The sequence below is a fragment of the Pteropus alecto genome, unplaced genomic scaffold (genome assembly GCF_000325575.1).
Source record: "Pteropus alecto unplaced genomic scaffold, ASM32557v1 scaffold141, whole genome shotgun sequence".
Lineage (NCBI taxonomy): Eukaryota > Metazoa > Chordata > Mammalia > Chiroptera > Pteropodidae > Pteropus > Pteropus alecto.
Window position 1 is genome coordinate 84,753 of NW_006430459.1, and position 6,793 is coordinate 91,545.

General features: G+C 36.3%; 2 pseudogenes; both read right to left on the reverse strand.

Annotated features, from left to right (window-relative positions):
* Positions 1-1,215: 1,215 nt before the first annotated feature.
* On the reverse strand, positions 1,216-2,912 carry LOC102881168 (annotated as a pseudogene).
* On the reverse strand, positions 2,531-2,649 carry LOC112479735 (annotated as a pseudogene).
* Positions 2,913-6,793: the final 3,881 nt, after the last annotated feature.

Here is a 6,793-nt window from a genome sequence, read left to right on the forward strand (position 1 = left end):
CAAATCAGTCTTGTAAAATACGCTGAATTAAGCTTTGCTTATACAATTAAACTGGTTTTGTCTGCTCAGGGAATTTTCAATGCTAGTCTACATTTGGTTTTTTTTTTTTTTTATTTTAACACACTAAAATGGTTTCAGGTAGTTATTAGCACAGACTTTGGGGCCCTACTACCTCAATCATCCCATCTTTCCTGCTCTCCTGATATAAGTATAGCTCTTTTTATTGTGCTTCACAGATGTGCATTGTTTTTACAAATTGAAGGCAAGACCCTCCCTTCACCAGCAAAAAGATTACAACTCCCTTGTTTTGCAATATTTGCTTTATTGTGGTGGTCTGGAACTGAACCCTCAATACTTCTGAGGTCTGCCTGTATTACCCCAGGGCTACTGGCATGTGAGGTCTGAGGACCTCAGCTATTCACAAAAAATAGAGGCAGAAGTTTAAACTTTTCCTTTTACCCCACCCTGTGATCAGCATCATGTAGCTGACAGCCCCTCCCACTTTCCTGTTGCTTTCCACGCCCCCACCCCGCATCAATACCAGCTCACCGCAGTCTTCAGTCTCAGGCTTTCTCATGTTTTGTCTTTTTGGGTTTGTTGCTGATTATTGCCTCTCTCCCTGCTATTAGTTATTGGGAGTTAATTTGGGGAGAAGTCAGCAGTCTGAAGTTGATGGTCATCTTGGCATCTACAGGTAGGAAACTAAATCTGTAAATAATTTAAAGAGAATTCACATGTTTATAATATTGTTTCCCATTAATAGGTTTTACTGCTCTGTTTGGGAATTCTTTTAGCTGAATCTATCAGCAAAGATTTGTTTTATTTTTTCTATGTTTTTAATTTTAAAAAACATCTTTACTGAGATATAATTAACATACTATACAATTCATGAGTTGGAGATGTTTGTTTTTTAAATAATCTTTTCCTGAACATAAGAAGTCACTTTACATGTGTTACCAGATAGTGATCCTCACACTCCAGACGATTTTACAAGTGAGAAAACACTTAAGGAATCCCCAAAATTACACCCCCGGTGATGACATTGACTTGGATTTGAATTGCTGTATAATCCAAAAATCTATATTGTTTATGCTATGTGTATGTTTAATAGAAAAACTTCAAAATGCATAGAAGAAATGTCCCCTCCCTCATTACAGAACCTAAGCTTGCGATTTGCTGCGTAGAGCGGACCCAGAGCTTTTGGACCCAGACTATTTAGCTAACAAACGAGAGTGACGTGACCAAGACGCAGCATTTACTGTGATCCACGACAAAGTTATCTTGGGCATAACGGAATTTTTTCAGGTCCACAGACAATAAAAACATCGTCATCACCAAAAAAAGGACTTGCAGACAAGTAACCTGCTTCCTGTCCCGTGTGCAGAGAGCCTCTTGACCACTCCTAAGTCTAGCTTAATGGCTTCGGTGATATCTGTTAAGACCTGTTCAAAGAAGTGAGCAGTATTCTTATTTAGAAAGATCCTCATGGCTTTTCTAGGCTTCGAATCACAGTCACTAACTTGGGTTTGATGAAATCTTTGCTTTCTTTCACTCCACTTTTCACCGAAGAGGGAGCAGCCAAGGCTCAGTAGTCCCACTCTTGATGTTCACAGACTAGTTTTGATTAATATTTTTGGTGTAATCGACTTTACGAAATGGTTCGTTTGATACACACACATAACTCACCTTCGAGTAGGTCGTCCAGGCTGGTGACTTTCCTGCGGCCATCAATGGTGTAGATGGGGCGGACGCCCTGAGGTAGGTTCACATTGTCGGACAGGGAGCAGGTGAGCTCCATAAGCAGCGCAAGGCTGGAGATGGCTAACACCAAGCTCTTGAAGTAGCGGTCCGCATTCCGGTAGAAGCGTAACTTCTTGGCCATCTTCTCCGAGCTCCGGGCCTGTAGGGTCCGCGTGCGGTAGCTGCAGTGAGCATTGTGCACCCGGCTAGGGATCTCCCGGAGGAGCTGGGCGCTCCTCTCCGCGACCCGGGCCACTCAAAGTGCTCCAGTTCAATGCTCCTGGTACTGGCCATCACAGCCGCTCCGAGCGCTTTCTGCAAAACAAAAACAAAAAAAAACAAAAAAACAAAACCCCAGCTGTCCCAGCCAAGCCTGCAGGTAGCCAGGATCAATGTGAGAGCCAGCTCAGGAACGCGAAGAGCCTTCTCAAAGTGCCGGAACACCTGGCTCTGGCATCCCACCCCCTTCTCGCAGGTGGGGCCGCTGAGCCGCGGATAGCAAAGTTTTATATTAGCCTTCGTTAAGATGTTATACATTTTTGTTAGGGTTCCTTCCGGGTAATTTTTGGATTTTGTTGACCTTGCGAATAGGATATTTTCTATTACATGTGCTAATTACTATTGCTTTTAGGTGGCAAAGCTCTTGATTTTGCTATACTGATCTTCATGTAACATTTTTCTGAAGTCTCTTCCTCATTTGAATATTTCACATACCTGTTCCTTTGAATGTTGCCACCAGATATTATTTTTACTAATGTTTACATTCCTTATTTATTTATTTGTTTATTTAAGCCTACAGCATCCGGTCTTCCTAGGTAGTCTCCCATCCAAGTACTAACCAGGCCCAACCCTGCTTAGCTTCCGAGATTAGGCAAGATCTGGTGTATTCAGGATGAAGTGGCGGTAGACTGTCCCTATTTATTGTGACATACAGAGCTCTGTGTGTTCTAGTGCAGTTTTGAACAGTATAGGAGCAAACATTTTTGTGTTGTCTGTCCCTGGCTTTAATGGGAATCCTCATAATTCACATTTAAGTGTTTGCTATAGACTTTAGGAAGTTCTGACATTAATTTAACATATATGCGTATATGTTAAATATATGCATATATATTTATATGTTATATATATTTACCATGAATCTGTTGAATTTCTTTCAAAGGCTCTTTACCCATTGACATGAGCAAGTGTTTTTTTTCTCTAATTTGTACAGAGAATTATAATTGAAAGTATTTTCCAGTATTTAATCATATTTGTATGCTTCAGACACAGCCTGTTCATTTAATTCATTGCTATGCTGAATTTAAATTATTTAGAATATACACTGCTATGTGAGTGAGCATGGCCGAAATGTTCTTTTCATGGGGTGTTCTCATTTGGTTTTTGAATCAAGGATCACTGGCCTGGCAAAATGAATTGAATAATTGCCCATTTCTGTAGGCTTTAGAGGAGTTTACATAATGTGGTAATTTGTTTTTCCCTGACTATTCTGTAAAACTGGCTTCCAAAACTGCCTTGTTCTGAAACATTGATGGAGATATGAGTGTTGAATACAGTTTCAATTTGCATCACTTGATTAAACTTTAAGTGGTCAGTTTTACTTAGAATTTCAAATATAATGGCATGATATTTATAATAAAAACTCTTTATTACAGAAATTATCAAACATATACAATTGAGAGAATAGTATATAGACATATCTCATTTTCTTGTGCTTTGCTTTATTGTGCTTCACAGGTGTTACACTTTTTCAAAAAGATCAGGACTCACTTTATTGAGATATTTGCTTTATTACACTAGCATGGAACTAAACCCGCAGTATTTCCAAAGTATGCCTGTAATGGACCCAGTATACCTAACACTTCACATCAATAATGTCCAATACTATTTGGTTCCAATTATATCTTCACCTTCCCCCATTTCTTGCTACTGGAATAATTTGAAACATCCAAATCATCATAGCATTTGATCTCTAAATATTTCATATACATTCATAAAAGATAAAGACTCTTATGAAATTTAAATTCAATATAATTTTTTCCTAAAAATATAAATAAGTAATCATCAAATGCCTAGGTATTTTTCAGGTTTGCCTGGCAGGCTTATGCTTCTTAAAAAAATTAGTTTCTTTGAATCGGTGTCCAATTATGATCTAATCAATGCAATTGTTTTTACAGCCCTTGAGTTTTTTTAAATCTATAATTCCTTTCCCCTGTCCCCATCACTTTTTTCTTTGCAATTATTCTTTAAAAAAAAATAAAAACCAAACAAACAGGATTTGTCTTCTGTCCAGTGGATTTTGTCGAATGCAGTATTTGCGGTGTCCTATAACATGTTCTTCAGATCTTACTTTCTGACACTACAAGATACCCCAGGCTCATTTCTATATTTGCTGCCCAAGTCCTACAATCAGCCATTTCTCCAAAAAGCCCTAGTTCCTTTTATTAGGTGATGGTTTTAAAAGATCTAGATCTCAGTGCTGGTATGCTTGTTGCTCCTGGGGAGTTCTTACTTAAAGGCCTTCTCAGCTAAGAGAACAGTGAAATATGTATGCCTGTATTAACCTATGTATATACATATACCTGTGAATATTTATTTACATATGTAACCATCTGTATCTGTATGAAGCTGAATGTGAGTTTATGCTGCTGTTTCCAACGAATCCGTTATCACAAAGATCTTTCTAGCTCCTTTTACTTACCTGTAACATCCCACTCCAACAGTGAGACACCTGGCTCCCATACCTGCCAATTCATTTAATTAATTGTTCAATTCCAGTATGCATGTATAGTGGTTTCAGAATTACCAACTAAAGAATAGCATTTAGGTACAGTTCCTTTTGACTTTAGTCTTATAACATTCATTTCCAAAGTTACTTAGGGCAGCAACTTTCCCTTCATACTCTTCAGCGAGGTCGTTTCATACATTTTTAATGCAGTTAGAATATTTTGCCACATTCTGCATTCCATGTTGGGATTCCTTGACCTCCTAAATTAACTTTTTAGAATTTTTATACATCAAGATTAACTCTTAGTCCTTTCAAGTTCTCTTTTTTGATAAATACATGCTGTCATGTGTGCACCATTACAGTATCATACAAAATAGCTTCACTGCCCTAATAAAGTCCCTGTGCTTAAACTAAACTTTTTTCTACATGTTTACCATCTCTGATTTTTCCCTTTCCAAAATGTCATATAAATGGAATCTTATACTCTCTAGCCTTTTCCAACCGGCTTTTCAGTTAACAATAAGCATTTAATATTTATTCATATCTTTGCACATCTTGTAGGTCATTCTTTTTTATTGATGAATTATGTTGCATTGTAACGTTGTGGCACAGTTTGTTTATCCATTCATCTATTGAAGGACATCTTGGTTGCTTCCAGCGTTTTGACAATTATCAAGCAGTGATAAACATTCATGTGCGAGGTTTTGTGTAGGCATAAGTTTTAAAATCAGGTAAATACCCAGGACTATGCTTGCTAGGTCTTATGGTGAGACTATGTTCAGTTTTGTTTTTGTTTTTTTTTTTTAATGACAAACTGTCTTCCAAAGTGGATGTACCATTTTGTGTACCTACCAGAAGTGAGAGTTCCTCTTGCTCTGAGTTCTCATCAGCCATTGGACTTAAGTTTTTTACAATTTTAGACATTCCAGTAGGTGTGTAGAGATATCTCCCTGTTTAACTTGCAATTCCCTAATAACAAATTATATTCATTTTTTTCTACATTCATTTGCCGCCTGTATATTTTGAGATTTCTGATTAAATCTTTTGCCTAGTTTTAAAGTGAGTTGTTTTCTTTTGTTGAATTTTAAGAGTTCTTTATATTTTGTATGCAAGTCCTTTATCAGATGTTTTGCAACAATTTTCTCCCTTTCTGTGGCTCCTCTTTTCATTCTAATGATGTCTTTCACAGAGCACACATTTAAAATTTTTTAACATAATACAGCTTATCAATTTTTTCTTTCTTGGGTCATGTTTTTGGTGTTGTGTTTAAAAACTCATCACTAATTCCATGTAGGAATTAAGGTCATGTAGTTTTTATCCTATGTTTTCTTCTAGAGATTTTATAGTTTCTTCAATTTACATTTAGGTTACACTTTGGATTATCTTGTTTTTGTTCTAAATATATGCTTTATTTTTTGTAGGTAATATGTGCCCTTAGTACAAAAGAGATATTTTTTGTGAAAGGCATGACATTTTGTCTATGTTAATGCCTAAATTTTGTTAGCTTTATACCTCAGCATTTCATTTTGGGAGACATATTGTATTTTTAATTTAAAATTTGATTTATTCATTGCTGATATATATAAAAGCAATCGACCTTTTAAAATATTAATCCTATTTCCTGTGGTCTTGCTATAATTACATTTTAATTCCAAGAGTATTTTGCTGTTTTCAGTTCTATGGGATTTTGTACATAGGCAGAGATTTCTTTAGTGAACAAAGCAAGGCATGCTTTTCCTTCCCTGAATGTACGTTTTTTTTTTTTTCCTTTTCTTATTGTACTAGCTAGGACTACCAGCACAATGTTGAATAGGAGTTGTCAGGGGAAACATCCTTGCTTTTTTCCTGATCTTAGGTGGAAAGCATTGAGCAAACTTCCTTCTATTCCTAGTTTACTAAGACTATTTTTTTATCATGAATGTGTGTTGAATTTATCAAATACCTTTTCTGCATCAATTGATATTATATGACATTTTTTTCTTTAGCCTGTTGATGCCATGAATTTCATTAATAGATTTTTGAATGTTAAACCAGCCTTGGATACCTGGAATAAATCTTACTTGGTCATAGTGTATAATTGTATTTATACGTGTTAGATTAATTTTATACTCTATTAAAGATCATTGGATCTCTGTTCATGATAGGTACTGGTCTGTAATTTTTCTTTCTCATAATATCTTTAACTGGATTGGGTGTTAGGGTAATGGCCTTGTAGAATGAGTTAAGAGTAGTCCTTCTGCTTTATTTTGGAAGGGCTCGTGCAGAATTGTTATTCTTTAAATGTTTAGTAGCATTCGTCAATGAAACCATCTGAGCCTAGTGATTTCT